Here is a 21,618-nt window from a genome sequence, read left to right as displayed (position 1 = left end):
TAGCCTGGGGGTTCAACAATAGACACTTATTTCCTACCATTCTGGAAGCTGGGAAGTCTAAGATAAATGGATTCAGTTCCTGGTAAGAGCTCTCTCTCTGGCTCACAGACGGCTGCCTTCTCACTGTGTCAGAGAGAGAGAGAGAGAGCAAGTGAGAGAGAGAGAGAGAGAGAGCAAGTGAGAGAGAGAGAGAGAGCAAGTGAGAGATCTCTGGTGTCACTTCTTTTAGGGGCCCTAATCCCATCATCAGAGCTCCGCCCTAGTGACCTCATCTGAACCCAATCCCCTCCCAGATGCTTCATCCACAAATTTCACCACATTGGAGATTAGGGCTTCAATATACAAATTTGGAGGGGAGGGGACACAATTGAAACCACAGCAGAACCTGTGAAGGGTTTCAAGCTTCACTGTGACATGACCAGGTCTGTGTTTCTATTTTTTATTTTATTTTTATTTATTTATTTTTTCAGGTCTGTGTTTTTAAAAGTCACCCCAGTGACCAGGCAGTAGAGATTTGAAGTGGAAAGACTAGTTGTGATACCTCTGTGTGTGTGCACCTGTGTGTGTGCACACCTATGTGTGTGCCCCTGTGTGTGCGCACCTGTGTGTGCACCTGTGTGTGTGTATGTACACGTGCACATGTGTATTCCTCTCTCTATTTGAACAGGGTTGAACCATCCTGTGGTCATAAGAAAAAACAGGAAGGCAGCAGACACAGTTTTGAGAAGTCCACTAGCAGTGAGAGCAGGACTTGGTGATTTGTGGGGTGTCTTAGATCAAGTGATGTGAGCCGTCAGGGCAGGCCTCGCGGTTTTCAACTCGGGGACTGTGGGCACCAAACCCCTCCTGAGACTTCAGGAGACGCTGATGTGAGGAGGAGGATCAAGAATGCCCAGGCATCACAAACATCCTGGTGAGCCCAACTGCTGGAAGGGGAGGGCACGGGGCAGGGCCCTCGGTGCCCCAAACATGCTCGGTCCCCCGCAGGCACTCAGGAAATGCATGGTTGATTGAGATTAGCCTGGGCATTTTTTTTTCCTTCTTCTTCTTTTTTTTTTTTTTTTTTAAGATTTTATTTATTTATTCATGAGAGAGAGAGAGAGGGAGGCAGAGACACAGGAGGAGGGAGAAGCAGGCTCCTTGCAGGGAGCCCAATGTGGGACTTGATCCCAGGACTCCAGGATCACATCCCCGGCTGAAGGCAGGTGCTAAACCGCTGAGCCACCCAGGGGTCCCCCAGCCTGGGCATTTGAGTCTGGAGTCCAGGGAGAGTTCTGGCCTGGAGTGGCAGTTTGGGGGGCCAGGAGTCATTCAGATCCAGGTGGACATGACACTTGGGGACCAACTTCTCTGTGCTATTCCTTCACGGTCTGGTTTTTCATAATGGCCATTATGCTGGTTGTTGTTTTCTCTTTTTCTTTTTTAAAAGATCATTTATTTATTTGTTTGAGAGAGAGAGAGAGGCAGAGAGAGCACAAGCAGGGGGAGCGGCAGAGGGAGAGTGAGAAGCAGGTTTTCGCTGAGCGGGGAGCCCGACGTGAGGCTTGATCCCAGGATGCTCACCCTCTTGTCACTATGAAGCCGGCCGCCCGCAGCCCCTGGTTCTTCGCTGCTCCTGAGTGCAGCCCGTGAGGTCTGTCCTCCCCTACCCTGGGCTGTGAGGCTCTATTGCTAATAAACTGCTGGCAATGACATCTGTCCAGGGTCGGCCGACCCGCGCTTGGCCGTCCTGCACTGTCCAGTGTGGGGTTCCCTCCCTCCCGATGGGGTGGCTAGGAAGTGGTCGGAATACCTCCCTTCCTGCCCCTGTCAGGCTGGTTGGGTGCACTTGGCCCTTATCACTCTTTCTTTCCCTCAAGGTCAGGGACAGCGTGGCTCCATCTTGGTGGCCCCAGCACCTTGCGTGGCCCGTGGAATGGGCTCCCGAAATCTGCGCGGACCAGACGGCTCCTTCACTGCCCCGCTCCACCCCCAGCTCTCCTCATCCCTCCGAGACTCACGGGGCCAAATCAACGCTCTTTATTTGGGCCTATGCCCCGCTTTCTCCGTCTTTCTCGTCCACACCTGGGCCGAGTTTGGGAATTCTGGACAACCACTTACAGGCCACCTGGAGCCCTTGCAAAGACTTCCTCCGGAATCATAATACCCCAAGGCCATTTAAACGTCGCCTGAAACCAAGCCAGTGCCCCGCTCCTGTCCCTCGCTCACCTCCCGACGATGTTTAATTTTTCTCTAAATGAACTTGCACGGTGTCACACCGCAGTCCTGCACCTTGGAACATCCCTACCCCGATCTGTGAGCAGCTGACATGCGGCGCGATGGCACCACTTCCTCTGAGGACATTTTCCCGTAATGTAGCTGATTAAAATACAGCTGACTGCGGGAGAGGCCGCGGCGCTCCAGCCAGCCGGGGTGAGCCAGCGAAACGCAGAGATAATGAATAATGGTTTGTGGCAAAACTGATAATGCACCCGCTATTATATCGACCGGGGCTGCGGCTTCAGTTAATCGCGCTAAATTGCTGGGCTGGAGCTGTGTTCTGCTGGAGGCCTGGCTGCTGCCCTTTCTCCTTTGAAAATGTCCATTTGTCTGGAGTTGGGTTCTTATTCCTTCCTCCTGTCACTCCATTCAAATGAGCTGGTTATTTTTGCCGGTGGCCGCCGTGGGAGTGCGAGTTTGGAACGCGGCGGAGCTGTGCGTGCCATCTGCTGGCGCGTGTGCCCACCTCCCGTGGGGGTGCGCGCCACGTGCGCTGGGTGCCCCGCAGATGAACCAGGAGCTTGTGGTCCAGGGGAGGAGTCGGACCCCCACCCAGAGCACTGGTGCCGCCTACTGAGGGCTTCGGCTCTGTGGCCGGTCTAGGGGTGGGTTCGAATCTGGGCTCCTCCACTTTGTAGCCACGAGGACTTGGACCCCAGCCCCTTGACTATAAGGTGGCGATGCTCCTGTAACCATGTTCGAGTGTCGTGGCATTAAATGGGCCATGAAAGGGGACTGCATAGCACTGTGCTGGGTACAAAGTGAGCTCCGGCTACGTGGGCCTCATGGCAGGGAGGCCTGTGCAAGGATCACAGGGTGCAGAGGGAGCAATGACTACTTCCTTGAAGGTCCCGGTGGCTTCATGGAGGAGGTGATCAGGAGCTAAGTTTTGTAGGGGAGAGTAGGGCTATGGGGGCCATGTCCTCAGGCACTGCTGGGGGCTACCCTGACCCATCTCCTCCATCAGCTTACGCTCAGAGCAGCCCTGAAATGTGGAGGGGTCGACGCCCCCGGAGACAACTTGCGGCACCCGACGAGTCGCAGCTCCTGCCCTGTGGTGGGTGAGGCCGGGACCCAGTCCACGCGGCTCCGGGGCTCCAGCAGGCTTGAGTCTGTGTCCCTGACACATCCTTCGCTGGTTGGTCCTGTGCTCCTGCCTCGCAGGGTCTCCCTGGACAAACAGCATGCACCTACGTCCTGCGCTCAGGTTCTGCTTTGAGAGAACCCCGCTGAGGGAGAGGAACACATCCTCACCATCCCACCCCTACCAGTCTGCCCTGCCCTGGCCAAGTCTTGAGAAGAGCAAGTTGGACCCAGGGCCTCTCTGTGACACGCACAGTGGGCAGTCTGGTGTGCAGGAAGCAGAGCCTCTAAGGGGCGAGCTCAGCCCACCCTTCAACTCCCACCCTGAAGAAAAGCCTGGGGCTCAGAGCTCCCTGGAGGGGAAACTGGGGTGTCTCTGCAGCCACTGCCATCCGCTCTCTGCCTCACCACAGACATTAGCAGCTGGAGATGAGAAGGCTGACCGCTGGTCCTCGGGCCAGCAGCCCTCAGCGACCGTCTTCATGGAACAGCAACTTTTGCTCCCAAGGAGTGTGCACTTGGCAGGATGCTTCTGCAGCTGGGGGCTGGGCTGACCTCAGCTGGCCTCGTGTGCACCTGCTGTCAGTTGGCAGGTGGCTGGGGGCTGACTGGTCCAGGACAGCCACAGCTGGCCTCCACATCGCTGCCATCCTGCCCCAGGCCGGCCTGGGCTTGTGCTCAGGATGCTGGCAGGCTTCCAGGAGAGAGTGGGGGCCGAGGCTTGGAGCCCCATCCTTGCGGCCGAAGCAGGTCAGGCAGCCAGTCCAGATTCGGGGCGGAGGGAGGGCATAGACTCTGCATTGTCATAAAAGGTGTGTGTGTGTTGGGGGGGGGGGGTGGAGGCAATCAGTGGACCCACCAAAGCATGAGGCAGCCTCTCGTGGGGACAAAGCAGGTTCAGTCCCTGCTCTGCTCCTCTCAGCTGCGTGTCCCTGGGCTGGGTGCCGAACTTCATCTGCAAAAGAGGAGGCCACCATGAGTCTTGTTGGGTACCAGGGACAATTCATTCATGGAGCCAGTATTTCCTGAGTATGTACTGTGCGCTAAGCATTCTCTAGGTGCAGGGATGGAGCCGTGAATGCCTGTAGCTTCCACTGCAGCAGCAGGAGACGAGTAAGCTAAACGGAACTTTACAAAGTGCAAAGTGCTGTGGCAAAGTAGGGCGGAGAGATGTTGGGTCGGGGGCGGGGGGGGCTGGGGAGTGTGGGAAGGACGCACCCTGGAACAGGGTGTTCAGAGCAGTCACTGAGAAGGTGACACTTGATCCCAGATGAGGAGGACGTGAGCCATGTGGTTACCTGGGGCAAGAGCATTCCAAGGCAGGACGAGCCAGTGCAAAGGCCCTGAGGTGGGAGTGCGGCTAGTGGGTTTGAAGAACACTAAGGAGACCAGTGTGGCTGGAGCAGAGTGAGTGAGGAGATGAAAGAGCACAGAGGTGACGGGCAAGATGGTGAGGAGCTTGGAAGCCTCCGTAAGGACATTCACTCGGTGAAATGGGAGCCCAGGGAGAGTTTGGCTGCCACGTGTGACAAAGTTCCTGTCCTCTGTGCTGAGAATGCACCATGAGGGCTCTCAGGAGGTGGCATCCGGGACCCGTGATGGTAGTGGCCAGGTGGGGCAGTGGTGGGAGTGGGGATCGTGAGGCTGGGGAGTCCTGGTCCCCCTCCAGGTGTATGTTGAAGGGGGAGCCACGGATTTCCTGTGGGTTGGCTGAAGCACAGGCGGGGAAAGGGAGCCAGGAAGAGTGCCCTCACCCGAGCACCTAGAGCAGGTGAGGCCAGACCCACAGGCAGTAAAAGACGCGCGCGGCAGGTGGAGCACAGCAGGGGGAGGTGCCTGCGCGGGTGGGGGGGGGGCGTCCCATGAGTGGGGTTTCAGTCCCCTCGCCACCGCCTACTAGCTGTGCAGCCTCAGTCAAGTCACTGCCTTCTCTGTGCCTCTTTGTTCCTCACGGGGCACCATGAGGACCCCAGGGCTAGTGTCTGCAGCACCAAGTGGAGGACTGACCGGGCACCTGGCAGATGGAATGCCCCCTTGACGTGTGGCACTGGGGCCCCGGGGTGCCGATAGGCCAATCCCCCCAGCCTGGCAGGGGCCCAGGGAGTGGGAGGCGCCCTGAGCTGAGGGTGGGCTCCCTGCCAGTCTCCCCCAGGTTTCCCGGGGCTGGGAGGAAGGTCCTAGTTTGGGCCGAAGGACCACTGAGGAGGCAGAGACTATGAGCCTCTCCCAACTATTTGTCACCCCCAGGCCCGACTGAGCTGCTCTGCACGCCCTGCAACCTGGACCCCAGCCCCAGCATCGCCTTTCTCAGAAGACTTCCCCCTCACCCTCTACACCCCCTCATCCCCCACCCAGGCCAGGCAGCGTCCCCCAGTGGTGGAGGCTCAATCCTGCTCCTGAAAGGTGACTCATTAAATGGACAATCAAATGCAAATTGGCAAGCCCGCTTTTTCATAAGGCTTTTTATATAAGTAAATGGCTAAATCAGGAAAACATCTCTGGGCAGACCATCTGTCTCAACTGGAGCTTTGAAAAATATGGTCACCTAGCAATGCTCCCGAGTCAGACGCTAAAAACGAAATACCGGGCCCACAAGGGAATATCACTCCTGCTCTGAAAGTGGGTTGCCTGCCCCGGCTTCGTGGGCCGCCGAAGACCTCCCTCAGGTCGCAGCCTCGAGGTCTGGGGCTGCCGGGGCTGAGGAGCAGCTCGGGAGGTGGGGGGGCACCAGCTCACCTGCACTGGGCCCCAGCAGGCCCTGCGGAGACGGGCAGACACGGGTTTAGCGGCGTCCGGCCCTCTCCTACTTTCCTTGTCTCTGCAGCTCCCATTGGGGCCACACGGGGCTGCCTTTGGGGTCCCCACCTCCCCGCCCCACCTGGCCCTTGTGAGGCAGGAATCAGGTGTGGCCGCTAGAATGGCCTCTAGGGAAGATGCAGGCACCTGGCGGGGCCCAGGGGGCGAGGCCGTGAGCGCCCAGAGTGGGGGAACCGAAGCGCCCACAGGCAGCCCTGTCTGGAGGGTGCCAGAGCCGGGGTTCAAGGCCCCAACTTGAACTGCACCAAATACTCTTAACTGTTTCACTTCTGTGACTGTTTTTTTTTTTTTCCACTGTGACCGTTTTTTTAAGAAAAGATTTTATTTATTCATGAGAGACAGAGAGAGAGACAGAGACGGAGACACAGGCAGAGAGAGAAGCAGGCCCCATGCAGGGAGCCCGATGTGGGACTCGATGCCGGGTCTCAGGATCACACCCCCAGCTGAAGGCGGCACGAAGCCACGAAGCCACCGGGGCTGCCCTTCTGTGACCTTTTTCTTCCACTTGTTATATTGTGTGAGTACTGATGAGGGCCCGGCAGGCACGTGGAGAACACACAGGTGTGCAAATTGCAGGCCATGCCAGGAAAGGTGGTCACGACGTGCGCCCTTTCCACACCTGCAGAGAAGCAGGCCTTGGGCCTGACGAGGCCTCACAGGGAGACGGAGCCCTCAGGGCCTGTGCGGGCACCTGTCTCTCTGGGAATGTGTCTCCCTGTCCTGGGCTCCATTGCGCGTCATTCTGCTTGTGCGGCCGCCCTGCTGTGTCTGCTCCTGGTGGGGGGGCGTCGGGTCCCTCACAGGACAGGGCTGTGTGCAGACGTGCGCCTCGGGCTGCCCGCGGGCCGGACCCGTGGCCCTGGGACCCGGGGCTCACTCCAGAGGCTGGGCCTGGCGCCGTCGGTGCTCTGCGTGAGTCCGCCGTGCTGCACCCCGCGTGTGCGAGAGCCTGTCGGCCTGGTGAGCCCAACACCTGCGAGCGGTGCTGACACCCTGGGGCTGCTGTTCCTGGTGGCGGGTCCTCCAGCTGTGGGCTCTCCCCTGAGGGACGTGGAACAGGTGTTCCGGGTGTTAATAGTGGCAGGGAAGGGAGAAGAGTTGAGGACCCAGGGGGGGGCCGTAGGGGACCTAGAAGGTGCAGCTCCCACCCTAGGGGCTGGAGGAACCGACAGACGCGGAGCTACCAGGACCTCGGGACCAGGTCACTGGTGGGCCACGAGGAGAAGCAGAGCGGTTTCTGCTGGATGCAGACGCCCTCCCATTTGCCACCAGCGCCTCCCGTGGCCTGAAACCAGTTGGAAGCCCACCGATACACAGAAGCCCCAGAAAAAGCCAGTAGGGCCCAGACCCCCAGAGCTCAGCCCCCAGAAGGTGAGCAATGGATCTGGGGGTGCACCGGGCCAATACTGACCTGGTCAGACCCATAGATTCCTGACAAAATTCAAAGGTACTGGGGTGGCTTCCTAAGGCTGCCAGGAAAATTTACACAAGCCTGGTGCTTTAAAGCAATGCACACTTGATCTCTTGTTCTGGAGCTCAGGAACCCAAAACCAGTTCCACTGAGCTGCAGTCAAGGAGTTGGCAGGGCCTAGCTTCCCTCGGGAGGCTCAGAGGGAATCCGTCTCCTTGCTATTCGGGCCTCTAGAGCTGCCTTCCTTGTGACCCTTCTCCAGTCTTCAAAGGAGCAGGTGGGGTCTTCACACCCCTGCCTCTGCTGAGGTTCTCCACACCTTGTCTTTCCCTTAGGGTCTAATCTCCCTCTCTTGAGGACACTTGTGATTACAGATAAGTCCCATCCAGAAAATCCAGGATAATCTCTGCATCTCAAGATCATTGACTTCAGGGATGCCTGAGTGGCTCAGAGGTTGAGCATCTGCCTTCAGCTCAGGTTGTGATCCCCAGGTCCCGCGTCGAGTCCCACATCTGGCTCCCCGCGGGGAGCCTGCTTCTCCCTCTGCCTGTGTCTCTGCCTCTCTCTGTGTGTCTCTCATGAATAAATAAATAAAATCAAGAAAGAAAGAAAGAAAGAAAGAAAGAAAGAAAGAAAGAAAGAAAGAAAGAAAGAAAGAAAGAAAGAAAGAGGGATCCCTGGGTGGCGCAGCGGTTTGGCGCCTGCCTTTGGCCCAGGGCCTGATCCTGAGGACCCAGGATCGAATCCCACGTCGGGCTCCTGGTGCATGGAGCCTGCTTCTCCCTCTGCCTGTGTCTCTGCCTCTCTCCCTCTCTTTGTGTGACTATCATAAATTAAAAAAAAAAAAAAAAAAAAAAGGAAGGAAGGAAGAAAGAAAGAAAGAAAGAAAGAAAGAAAGAAAGAAAAGAAAGAATGATCATTGACTTCATCACATTGGCCAAAAACCCTTTTTGGCCAAATAAGGTTATGTTCACCAGATCCAGGGATTAGGAGCTTGATGTTTTGGGGAACCATGATTCAGCCTTTCATAGGCACAACAGTGTACAGCCCCTGTAATAGCTACCTACTGCTGTATAACAAATTATCCCCAAATTCAGTGGCTTGAAACAGCAAACATTTACCATCTCACACAATTTCTGTGGGTCCGGTATTTTGGAGTCGCTTAGCTGGGTGGTTCTGGGCTGGGGTCTCTTGGGTGGTCAGACTGTCAGCCAGGGCAGTGGTCATGTCCAGGCTTCTCGGTCAGGAGGTGTTGGCAGGAGGCCCCGGGTCCTCACCATGGGGGCTTCTCTGGAAGGGCGCTTGAGTGTCCTCACACCATGGCAGTGGGCTGGCTTCCCCCACACCGGGTGTTGGGAGGCAGGGAGAGCAGGCTGGAAGCCACAGGGCCTCTTCGGAGCTAGCCTGCCTTCATCTGCTGCTACTGCTGCTGTGACAAAGCACCAAGACAGAAATAATCCTTTGTCACTGTTCTGGAGGTGAGAAATCTGAGATCAGGGTGTCGGCAGGGCTGATGCCCCCTGCGACTCCGTCCTTGGTTTGCAGATGGCCACCTTCGCCCTGTGTCTTCACACGGTCTTCCTTCTGTGTGCTTCTCCTGGGTGCACATTTCTTTTTTTTTTTTTTTTTTTAAGATTTTATTTATTTATTCATGAGACACACACACACACACACACACAGGCAGAAGGAGAAGCAGGCTCCATGTAGGAAGCCCGACGTGGGACTCGATCCCAGGTCTCCAGGATCACGCCCTGGGCTAAAGGCAGGCGCTAAACTGCTGAGCCACCCGGGCTGCCAATTTTTTTTATTTTTTAAAGATTTTATTTATTTACTTATTCATGAGAGATAGATAGAGGGAGGCAGAGATACAGGCAGAGGGAGAAGCAGGCTCCCCACTGAGCAGGGAGCCCGATGCGGGACTCGATCCCAGGACCCTGACACACGCTTAACCGACTGAGCCCCCTTATTTTAAAGGCCTCCCTCCAAATACAGTCACATTCCCAGCAGCTGCGGGTTAGGACTTCAACACGTGAGGTTTGGAGGGGATCCCATTAGGCCCGTGATTGGGCCCGTGACGTAGCCTCAGAAGTTCTGTTCCCAGAATAGGAAAGTCTTCTCTGGGGCGCACAGACCAATCCTGCTGCAGTGGGGTCGGTGGGCAAAGTGGAACCGGACGAGGGGGTGAATACCAGAAGGTGGGGCGCACGGGGGACATCTGGGAGGCTTCTCCCCCCGCCCCCAAGGGGATCTCTTACTAGTTCTCGTGTGTGTTTCTGGGGCTACTGTAGACGTGTGTGTGGGTGTGTGTGCAGCTGCGTGTGTGCACGCCTTTCGCACACACGCACATGTGTATACACCGTCCTTCTGCACCTCGCGCTCCCCACCCAGCCGGTCTGCGAAGAGCTGCTCGCTCCTGTCCTACTCGTCCGCTCTCTGCGTGACTGGCTGCCGTTTATTTAACCGGCCCTCGGGCTGTGTGCGTTGCTTCCCATATTTTCCCATCGCACATAACGCTACGACAAATATTCATGCACTGTGTTGTCCTCACGTGTGTGGGCGGATTTATAGGGTGATACCTGCTGCACATGTGCTGGGCCAGGAGCTCTGAGCCCGAGACTGATGCTGTCTGGTCACGTACTTGTTCTTCTAGACCTTCTCTGTCTCATTTGTACTCCTGCAAAGCCTGTGCCGGAGGGCCTCTTGCCCGCAGCCTTGCTGATGGACACCGGCTGCCACGGCCATCAACCCAGTTACCCCGGCCAGTCCAATTGGTAAAAAAAAAAAAAAAAAACACGGTATCTCGGTGTCGTTGGTGAAAAAAATGGTATCTTGGTGTCGTCTTTTGCAAGTGAAGTAAAAATTGCAGAACGCTAACGTTAACCATTTTTTAAAAAATATTTTATTTATTTATTAGAGAGAAAGAGAGAGGGAGCACAAGCAGGGGGAGCGAGAGCAGAGGGAGGAGAAGGAGAAGCAGGCCTCCTGCTGAGTGGGACCCTGGGATCGTGACCCGAGCCCAAGGTAGACGCTCAACTGACTGAGCCACCCAGATGCCCCTAAAGTCACCATTTTTTAATCAAAGATTTTATTTTTCTTTTTATTTTTTTTTTTTTTAAAGATTTTATTTATTTATTCATGATAGTCACAGAGAGAGAGAGAGAGAGAGAGAGGCAGAGACACAGGCAGAGGGAGAAGCAGGCTCCATGCACCGGGAGCCCGACGTGGGATTCGATCCCGGGGCTCCAGGATCGCGCCCTGGGCCAAAGGCAGGCGCCAAACCGCTGCGCCACCCAGGGATCCCCAAAGATTTTATTTTTCAGAGCAGTTTTAGGTTCAGAGCAAACTTGAGCAGAAGGTGCAGAGATTTCCCCTGGCCTGCCCCTGCTGCGTGCCCAGCCCACCCCCCCATCAGAGGGCATGCTTGTTACTCGGCATGAACCTGCACGAACACGTCACCCCTGGAGTCCACAGGGTATGTGAGGGCTCCTCCCGGAGTTGGGCATGCTGGGGGTTTGGACAAATATGACCTGGTGCCATCACAGTGCCATGCAGGAATTTCACTGCCCAAAACATTCTCTGTGCCCCCCTGTTCATCCCTCCCTCCCTGCCCTAACCCCCAATGACGGATCTTTTCATGGTCTCCATAGTTTTGCCCAAATTAGCCCTTTTAAAGTGAACAACTCCGTGGCATTTCATACATTCACAGTGTTGTGCAACCACCACCTCCAACTAGTTCCAAAACGTTGTCATCACCCCAAAATAAACCTCCATACCCATCAGCACTCACTCCCCATCCCCCTCCCCCACCCCGGCCCCTGGCAACCACCAATCTGCTTCCTGCCGCTATAGATTTGCCTTTTCTGGGCATTTCATATAAATGGAATCATATAATATGTGGCCCTTTTTAAATAATTTCCTCCTCTTAAGTATGAAGTTTCCAAGGTCCATCCGTGTTGTAGTGTGTACGACACTCCCTGTGGCTGAGGACCAGTCAGTGATACGGCCAGGCCACATTTTGTGGATCTCTCCATCTGCTGGTAGACTTTTGGGTTGTTTCCATTTCAGTGTAGTTTTAACCTCCCTTTCCCTGGACATGGGCGAGGCTGAGCTGCTTCTCATACTTTAGATGCTCTTCAGGGTGACCTCCGAACCTGAGGGTGGTGACCGGGGGACAGGATGAAAGGGCTGAGCTGGGGCTGCGCTGGTGTCTCTGGTTCCCATGCTGGTGTCCTCTTGGGGACCAGGGCCTTCTGGGTGTCAGAGGAGAGTGGGCTTCTCTGGGGGATGTCATGCCTGGGTGTCGGGCTTGGTGGTGGGGGGCGCCCAGTGAGCTCACCACAAAGAGCCACCGTTTATTGAGTGGGTACTGTGCATCTGGAACTCTCTCCATATATCATCTCCTTCAACCCTTGCAGCAGCTAGAGGTTGGTTTGTGACTCTCCTTCGACGCCCAGGGGACTGACATGGGAGGCGTTGTGCAACATGTCAGTGGGTGGCCAGCAGGTGCCGGGTCTGTCAGCAGGCCTGTTGGACATATGCACTGAGTGTGTGCCACGCACCCTGGGCGGTCTCACCCTCAGGAGGGCTGCCTCGGGGAAACTCATTCTTGGCCTCCCTTCCCCAGCACCTCAGCTCCCAGCCCTCTAGAGAGGAACAGGATTTCTCTTTCTCATACATCCTGTATTCATCAGCTACTACGGCTTAACAAAATACTGCAAAGTGTAGCAGCTTAAAACAACAGACATTCACTATCTCACAGCGTCCGAGGGTCAGGATCTGGAGGAGGCTTAGCTGGCCTGGGTTCTAGCTCAGGTTCCCTGATGAAGCTCTGGTCAAACCATCAGCCAAGGCTGCGGTCATCTGAAGGTTTGACTGGGGCTGGAAGACCCGATTCCAAGGGGGCCCCTCACATAGTTAATACATCGGAGGCCTCGATTCCTTTCTGGTTGTTGGCAGGATGCCCCAGTCCCCTGGCACGTGGAGCTCTGTGAGGAGCTGAATGGGTGCCCCGACAATGTGGTCCTGACTTCCACAGAGCAAGTGATCCAGGGGAGAGAACCAGGAGGAAGCCACAGTGCCTTTTGTGACTCATCTTGACGATGACACCTCAACCCTCTTACCTCATTCTGTCCATTAGAAGTGAGTCCCCAAGTCTAGCCCAGACTCAAAGGGAAGAGAACAAAGCTCCACTTCTGGGAGGGGGAGGAGGGGATCAAAGGATTTGTGGGTGCATTTGAAACTTCCACAACCCTCTGTCCCTCGCTTTTGCTCTGGGTCTTGAGTCTGCGCCCAGGTGGTAACCATACGTGCGTGAGTGTGGTGGGCGCAAGCCTCAGACTGTGGGCGCAGGATGGGGTAAGACGGTTATCCCTCAGTTATCTGGATTTGGGGGTGGTTGGCAAAACTTCTATAGTGGTTGACTACCACAAAATGACTGTGTTGATTAAGCCATCCGCTGGGTAGTGCTATTTAATGCGCTAGTAAAAAAAAAAAAAAAATACACAGCTTTTCTGCTGTTTTGTAAATATTTTGATAACTGTATTTCAATATAATTGGAAGTTGTCTGCTTGGAGGGGGTCCTGGTAGTAAATAGTTCATTCTTACCATCCTTCAGTAGGGGTCCAGGTGTCCATTTACCTACCACCTCCCACCACATCTGTGGGCGTGATGTCTGAGCAACTCAACTCGCCTCCTAACCCCTGCCCCTGACCGGCCCGCTCCACTCTCTTTCCCAGCCATGACCTTTTCCCCTTGCCTTCCAGGAAGCTCCTGGCCATCCTTCAAAACCCAGCCCACCTATGACTAATGGTGCCTCCAGAGAGTATTGGCCGCTCCCATGACTCGCTCCTCTGCGGGCACGTCGTGCTGATTGTTTCACAGCCACACCAACCCCCTCAGGAGCTGGGAGCTTCCCGGGTGCCTCAGTCTACTCGTGTTTGAAATTCCAATCCTTGGCATACCATCTGATGCCTACAGAATACATGCTATGAAGGAAGGGAGTTGGCTGAACAATAAATGAACACATCCCAGCCTGCATGAAGCAAGCTCTTCCCCTTCCCCAAATAAGTGTACCCTCTGATTCATACATCACTCATTTGGAATTTGGGGGAAGTAGGAGAAGGCCAGACAGGCGGTTACGTTAGCACTGTCCATAATAAATGACCTAACTTTTCGAATCTCCACCGGTAAAATCAGAGGTGTTCTAGAGATTAGAAGGGATCATGTGCAGAGTGCCTGGTACACAGTAAGTGCTCAGGAGAGACGAGTTAGTGTGAATCCTACAAGATAGCCACAAATCACTGGCAGAAAGGTGATGTAAGTGAGCCCCGTGAGTTCGGAGGAGGGAGAAATCGCACCTGATGAGGTGCGGGAAGATGTGAGAGCAGGAGTTGGATCTCGGTCCTAGAAGGTGCCTGGTGGAAATGGCAAGGCGGTTTCCATTTCTGAGGAAGGACGGAGCTCTCGGTGGGGCTTGGGTGCCAGGGAGACGAATGAGCGTTCGCTTCTCCATCATCCCCAAGCATCTCATTCGTACATGATGGAGATGCTGATTGCAAATTGTCTCTTTCCATTCATTCCAGAAGTCAGCAAGAAATGTGAGTAGGCAAATTCTATTTTGTTAGCTGTGTTGCTGTGTGGGTTTAAAAAGTTCTTTGAAAGATCGTCCGACAGTGTGTAATTCAGCCTTTTCCCTTAGTAAGACAGCTCGGCCCCAGCACATCTACATCAGGGCCGGTTTTGGAAGATGCGAGCCGACAGCTACAGAGGGGACCTCCTGCTGCCCCGGTCCCCTCCTCGGAGATGATCTTGCAGCGCTTGGGGTGACCTCGATCCACGGTCCCTCCCCTTGCTCCCTGGGAGCGGGAGGCTGCAGCCACCCTAAGGCTTGCTGGGCAGTGGGACCTGGTGGGAAGAGTGCCCATCAGCTTGCGTCCAGTCCTGGCCTCTGCCCATTCTTGACTGTGGGGCCTTGAACAGTCCCTTCTGTGCTCAGTTTCCACACCTCTAAAATGACCATAATAACGGTGCCAGCTTTGCAAGGTGGTTGCAAACATTTGATGAAGGAATGAGTCTAAAGTTCGTAGACTAATGTCTGGCCTAGAGAACGCTCTGCCTAAATGTTTGTGAAATTATAATTGGTCATTCACTCAGTATTTATTTATCGTGGCCCCATTCTTTCATTATTATGATTTTTTCTCTTATTACTCATTCAGTTATGAGGCTTCATTTATCCCATGGGCGCTGAGTGCCTGCTGAAGCCCAGGCCCTGACTTCTGAAATAGAGATACAAGGATGAACAGGTGGATGCAGCTCCTGCCCTGGGGAGCTTGACCAAGGGCCACATCACACACACACACACCTTGCAGGAAGCATCACTGCACGTTTTCACACTTGAGAACGGTAGGCCTTGTCAATCTTAAGTGCCTGGCCCAGATTTCACAGCTGGCAGGTGGCAGTGAAGGGTCTGATCCTTGGGGCAGCCTATCTTGTTAGTCCCCCCAGACTCTTGGAGCCCCCCCACCAGCCAGCTGTTGGCAGGAGGCGTCTGAATGAATCTGACATGTTCCTATTAAATGCAAGCGGGGACAGATGGTTCTCAGCCTGGCTCCTGCCCTCCCCCCAAGCACCTGTGGAGCTGCCTGGGACACACGGAAACCCTGGGAAGGAGAGTGGTTACAGGGAGGCTAGACAGGCCTAGCTTCTGGTTCCAGAAAGGCAGCTGGGAAAGCCATCCGTGGGCACACTTTCGGAGCAGCCCTGCTGAGCATTAATGGTAGAAACACTTGAGGTGTCAGGAAGATTAGCCATCCTCCCCTTCGTATTCAACACTGCAGTTGCTTTGCAGAATCTTCCCTTTCGTGCAGAGCAGGGGAGCCAACAATCCCCAGAATCCTCCAAATCTGCAATAAGTGGGCAGTCCCTAGGGCAGATCCCTTGCCCCCGAATCTCTCCCTCACCAAGCTGGCCAGAGTCCCCGATTTCCCAAAGACTCTTGTCCTGGGGGATGCAGTTGCCACTGGGAACTCTGAGTTGTGTGTGAGTGCGGAGTGTTCTCAGGCCCCGCCTAGGAGGCAGGAGTGAGAGTAGGGGGGTGTGGGGGGAGAGCCCACAGGCCTGGGGCTCTGCACGGAAGGGTCAACGTTGCAGACTCTGGACCCAGGAGCCTGGTTCCCCGGCCTGCTGGCTCTGGACTGTCCTTAGCTGGGGGGGCTCTGAGTCTTGGCTGCCCTCGAGCCTCCAAAAGGACCGATTCTGCTGACACCTTGATTTCCAGAAGGGCGAGGGGGGAGATCTGTGCTGTCTTAGGCTCCGGGTCTGTGGTGCTTCGTTAAGCAGCCCCCAGGAGCGGCTGCAGGGTCCCTCTGGCATCTCCCAGCAGGAAGCTCTGCCAGTGAGGTCAGTGCTGTTGGCCAGAGAAGGACCCATGTGGCCTGTGGACACTCTGCCATGAAGAATGAGCTTACCCAGGGCAGACCAGACTTGCAGCCCCAAGCATCGGCCCTTGTGGGCTGGGGTGGGGGCAGGAGGCAACCCTCTGGGTGCTGCCAGAGAATCTGGCTGGTCCTCTCTGGCCCTGGCCAGAGCCTGTGCCCTCGGGACGTCATGGGCTTCCGCTCAGGTACCAGTTCTGGGGGCCGTTGGAGACAAGGTGGTTGATTCTGGGAGGGTTCAGGGCTGGAGCCACCGACCTACAGGTAGACTATAGAATCTGTCCACACCACGTCCTGGGGAAAGGATTTCTGTTTTGAGATCCAGCAAAGATGAGCGAGGTCTCATACCTGTTTTGGCCAGACTCCCTCCTGCCCCTGGGCACGTTTCTGTGAATTTGGTTCTTTTTTTTTTTTTTTTTTTTTTTATTTACTTATGATAGTCACACAGAGAGAGAGAGGCAGAGACACAGGCAGAGGGAGAAGCAGGCTCCATGCACCGGGAGCCTGATATGGGATTCGATCCCGGGTCCCCAGGATCGCGCCCTGGGCCAAAGGCAGGCGCCAAACGGCTGCGCCACCCAGGGATCCCCTGTGAATTTGGTTCTTACTTTCACTAATCCCTGAACAAATAAAAGAACGTAATCAGCATGGATTCCTACATGATTTAAATGACTCCAAATTCTTACAATTTTGATTGATGTGCATTTATACACTTTGGAAATAAGCGAGATTAGCAGATGTGCCTCGCTGGCACACCGATTAAAGCAGAGTCTGTATTATTTCACCTAAATATTCCTGCGTGCACGTTTTGACGTTTGATCTCTGTGCCTCCTTCCACCGCGCTAAAATACCAGGATTTACTAGCCGTGGCCCACGTTTGGGTGAATGCTTTTTGCAAAGGCCTTTCTGAGGTCATGGCCTAGAACATTAATTCTGGAAGAATATGCACAATGACAGCAGGACACGCATCACTGCAGCCTGAGACTGGCCCAGAACTGCCTTAACCAGTTCATGCCCCAAAAACGGTTCCACAATCACAAAGCACCCTGTGAATTAATTAGCACACTCTTTCCAGTTACTACCGCACAGTCCGGCATGTCTGTTTGTCTCGACCTGGCCCACCCGGCTGCTCACCTGGTACCTGGGCACTTGAAGATCACAGTCAGTGGTGGGCACTAGGGCTGACAGGGGACTGAGCAACTGGCCTGGGGTCTCTGCCATCAGAGCACCAGATGGTACCCTATCCCCCTTCAAGGCCACTAGCTAGATGGGGGACAGACTTTGGTAAAGTACTCACATGCTACTGTTGATGGGGTAGGTTCGAGTGGTCTCTGGGAGGGAGCCTGGGGTGAGGCGGGGAGCCCACTAAAAGTCAAGAAAGGTTTGGGGGGCTTCTCTGCAACTTGTAACCCAGCTGCTAGAGAAGACCCAGGGCTGGTGAATTTGATGACACGAACCTCTTGGTATAAACATCCATCAGGATTGGCCCAGCCATTTAAATATCCAGATTCCCAGGCCCCTCCTGGACCTGCATCTCTTGGGGAATCTGCACTCAGTGCTCACTTTTCAGGGTGAGGCCAATGCTCACTAGTGTTGATGGTCATGCTTGAAAGATAGTGCCCCTCTGGGCAGGGCCAGGGCTCCATTCTCACTCTCATATGCCCTTTGACCTTGGGCCTTCTCACCCCCATCACCCCCAGCTCCTGGTCTCTATGCTCTGGGCTCCAAACCAGTGGAGATACTTCTTTATTAGACAGCATGCTTTGAATGTTCCTGTCCGTTTTTCCTTTACTGTGGCTGCTGTGACAGGTGGCTCAGTGGCTTAAACAATACAAATGTGTCACCTGACAGTTCTGTAGGTCATAAGTCAGATGCAGGTCTCACCGGGCTCAAATCAAGGTGGGTTCTGTTCTGGAGGCTCTGAGGAGAACCCATGTCCTTGTTCATTCTTATGCTAGAATTCAGTCCCTTGTGGTTGTAGGACTGAGGTCTCTTGTTTCTTGCTGGCTGTCAACTGAGGCTTGCTCTCATCTGTCGGAAGCCACCACATTCCCTGGCTCCTGGCCCCTTCCTCCGTCTTCTAAGGCAGCGATGTCATGTCACTATAAGCCTTCTTTCCCATCATAGCAGGGAAAGCGTCTCCACTTGTGCGGGTCTCAGGGGAGGAGAAGCTTCCCTCTGTCCTCATGTCCTCTGTCCATGACCAGGGCCCGGGAGCTGGGCTGACAAGGGCATTTCATGGAAGAAAGGCACACAAATGTTATTTGATGTGAATATTTTCATTGTTCTGGGTGTAAATGACATCAGAGTAAGAAGTCAAAGGCCCGAAGAGGCAGTGAGACTCAGGGCACTTATGCATCATTTTAACAGAAGACCATAAACAGATCGCAGAGAAGAGACAAGACAAAGGAAAGCTCTTTGAGCTTCTAGGGGCAGAAGGTAAACATGTGGGGGGAACTAATGGAAGATAGGGTTGCTTGGTGAGGTTTTGTTCATGTGGACTCATCTTGGCCATCCCCATCTCCAGTGACAAAGGTTGCTCCTCCCTCCCAGTTACAAGAGGGCCGGCTTCCTGGGGGGCTGCTGGTGTTTAATGCCCCACTGGTGCCCACCTGAAACCCTTAATAATATTTGAACAAGGGACCCCACGTTTTCATTCAGGGGGGCTGAGAATTATGTAGCCGGTCCTGCTCCTTGCATATCAGAATTTTTGGCTTTCTTGGCCGTGTCTCCTTCTGCAGGCACATGACCCTCAAGTCCCTGTTTTATCTACACCCAGTTCCCAGGAAGCACCTAGTCTATTATGGGAACTGGTGAGTGTGATGCCAAATGGATGAGCTCTCCAAGCAGCAGAGACCAGTCAGGTCTCGGACAGATTCAAAGCCAGCACCCTCCCGCCTCCAACAGATCTGAGGGGAACCCCTTCTTGTGGCTCCAGGTCAGTGGCCCCCCACTGCCTGCCGGTGGGGCCGGGGGTGGAGGGTCTGGAATGCTCCATTTTGTGGGCAGCTAGAGTGAGCATCTGGTTTGAACTCTGCTCCTGGGGGAGAATTTGGCAGCTGGGTTCACAGTGAAATATCCTAAAATCGATACTATGAGATTAATCTAGGGTAGATTTTCACTCATGCAAATGAAGCATCACTTTGCTCATGTAGTGAGCTTGGCAGAAAAACATTCGGGGAACAAAGCGGGCTGGGTGCGTGAGGCGTGTGGGCGAGAGAGTGAGCTGATCCAAACAGAGGGGCCGGGCCCAGAAGGGGCAGCCATGTGTCCCGCCGTCGGCAGATGGGGACAGGCCCGGCCTTCCCAGCAGGCGAAGCAGGTGAAGGTAAGAAGCCGGGGCTTTGGCATGTCTGCCAGGCTCTGTGTGCCAGGCGCCAAAAATAAGGCACAAACGAATAAATTTGTGGTTTTGACACTCTAATTTCATCCTTTTCTCCTGAAGCTCCAGACTGAGCAGCTGTGTACCAGGAAAGGACATTCAGAGCAAGGTAATAAAAAAGTTCCCAAGATGGGGAGCAGTTAGCGGCGTGTGACCGTACCCGCTGCATTTCCAGTTTCTGGAAGACTCCGGGCCCGGAACGTCTGCCCTGTGTGCATATGCCAGACCCACCTCCTCCTGGACCCTCTGCTCCCTCGCCAGCTTCTGCCCTCCTTTTTTTTTTTTTTTTTTTTTTTTTTAAGATTTTATTTATTGGGCAGCCCGGGTGGCTCAGTGGTTTAGCGCCACCTTCAGTCCAGGTCATGATCCTGGAGACCTGGGATCGAGTCCCATTGGGGCTCCCTGCATGGAGCCTGCTTCTCCCTCTGCCTGTGTCTCTGTCTCTCTCTCTCTGTGTGTGTCGCTCATGAACAAATAAATAAAATATTTTTTTCCCTAAAGATTTTATTTATTTGTTCATGAGCGACACAGAGAGAGAGAGAGAGAGAGAGAGAGAGAGAGAGAGAGGCGGAGGTGACACAGGCAGAGGAGCAGGGGGCCCGAGGTGGGACTTGATCCCGGGTCTCCAGGATCACGCCCTGGGCCGAAGGCGGCCCTAAGCCGCTGCAGCACTGGGGCTGCCCTGCCCTCCTTCTTCTACCTCGTCCCCTGGTCAGAGGGGAGTCCTCCTCCTCAGGGACATATCAATCCATCCAGAGACACCCCACCTCCCGCCAAGCTCCTTCCCTATCAGGCTCACGCTCCAGGTCACCAAGTCACCGTACACCTGCCCTAATCCCTCCAGCACCAGGTGTCAGATGGCTCCAGACTGGCTCCGACCCCCTGGGGCCTGCTGAGATTATTCAGAGCAGCCCATCCCAAACCTGCTCACCCTGTGTCACCCATTCCTTTCGGTGGTAACCACCATAGAGGCAGAGGTCCCCCCTCTCCTTGTACCTCCTCACCGGGCCTGGTGCTCCCTGTGTGGCTCCCCTGGCGCAGCGTGTCCCTCCTCTCCCGGGGCCTGTGAGTAATGAGCTAGCGTCCCGACGGTGGTCATCTGAACTGTTTCCTTCCCATAGCTCAAAGTCTTTATTCATACACTCTATTTTAAAAACAGTAACACTCAAAAAAAAAAAAAAAAAAAACCAGTAACACTCAGGCTCCTTGCCCACCGCGCGGAGAGGCAGGAGAAGTAAACAGATGCCTCTTTCCAACGGTCCATCCATGTACGTACTCGTCCAATATTTATTGAGCAATATGGTGCTTGCAAAACATCTCCCAGAGTGAAGCTTGTCCTTTTACTTTGTCACACTGTCCTTAAATTTCAGCGACGTCAAAGATATTTCTCTGATTCTGTATAATTTACGCTCTGGGGATCGGAAGGCCTTCTCTATCTCGCGTCATAAAGATGTTGTGTATCTTCTCCAAAAGAGATTTAGAGTTTGGCTTTTTTTCACATTTAGGTCTTTAATTCATCCGACTCTTATTTTCGTGCGTCATATAAGGTAAATACCCATTTTATGTTTGCCTTGGTGGATGGACAGGTGTCCCAACAGCCCTTATGGTATGATGGCTCACTCTCCCCCTCCCCCCAACTGATCGTACTTCCACTTGCTCAGTTTCCACAAACTGATCATCTGCTTCTCGGGTCCCCATTCCACCCTGTTGGTCTATTTTTCTTAGATCTAAACCGGGCTATCTTATTACCACGTAGCCCTTCGTAATGAGTATGTACGTCTGGAAGGGCAAATGTCTCATCATCTCTTTCAAAATAGTGTTGGCAGTTCTTGGACTTTCATCTGCAGACACGGTGGCAGGCATGTGGACCACGGGAGGAGGACAGCGCTCCACGGATGGTGACACATCAAGATAAACGGGGTCTGAGTCTCTGGACAACCTCACGGATCCCCAGTGTTGGCCCTGGAGCACCTTCAGAAGCTCATGTGAGCAAGAAACATCCATTTTGTTGAGGTCACATTCAATTTGCCTTGATACCAATTCAATGCGGCCAAGTCATTTTTTTCTTATATATTAGTATCCTGGTAAAATACTGAATCAAAATGACAGAACAGGAATCCTCATGTTCTTCTTGGCTTTAAGGAAAATAATTCTAATGGTTTATCATGAAGTGTGATGCTTTTAGGTAGGTGTGTCTTATCAGTTTAAGAAAATTTCTGTCTATTCTCAGTTGG

At 54.2% G+C, this 21,618-nt stretch overlaps 1 long non-coding RNA gene across 1 annotated transcript; it reads right to left on the bottom strand.

The window, feature by feature from the left end:
• Positions 1–16,650: 16,650 nt before the first annotated feature.
• Positions 16,651–20,936, bottom strand: LOC144287079 (uncharacterized). Its single transcript, XR_013354982.1, has 2 exons — positions 20,381–20,936; positions 16,651–18,224 (listed from the first exon to the last, which is right to left on the bottom strand). It is a non-coding gene; the product is annotated as an uncharacterized LOC144287079 (long non-coding RNA).
• Positions 20,937–21,618: the final 682 nt, after the last annotated feature.

This window comes from Canis aureus, chromosome 16, assembly GCF_053574225.1.
Source record: "Canis aureus isolate CA01 chromosome 16, VMU_Caureus_v.1.0, whole genome shotgun sequence".
In the NCBI taxonomy this organism is placed as follows: domain Eukaryota; kingdom Metazoa; phylum Chordata; class Mammalia; order Carnivora; family Canidae; genus Canis; species Canis aureus.
The sequence above is the reverse complement of the archived record's forward strand: the minus strand, read 5'-3'. Positions and strand labels throughout refer to the sequence as shown.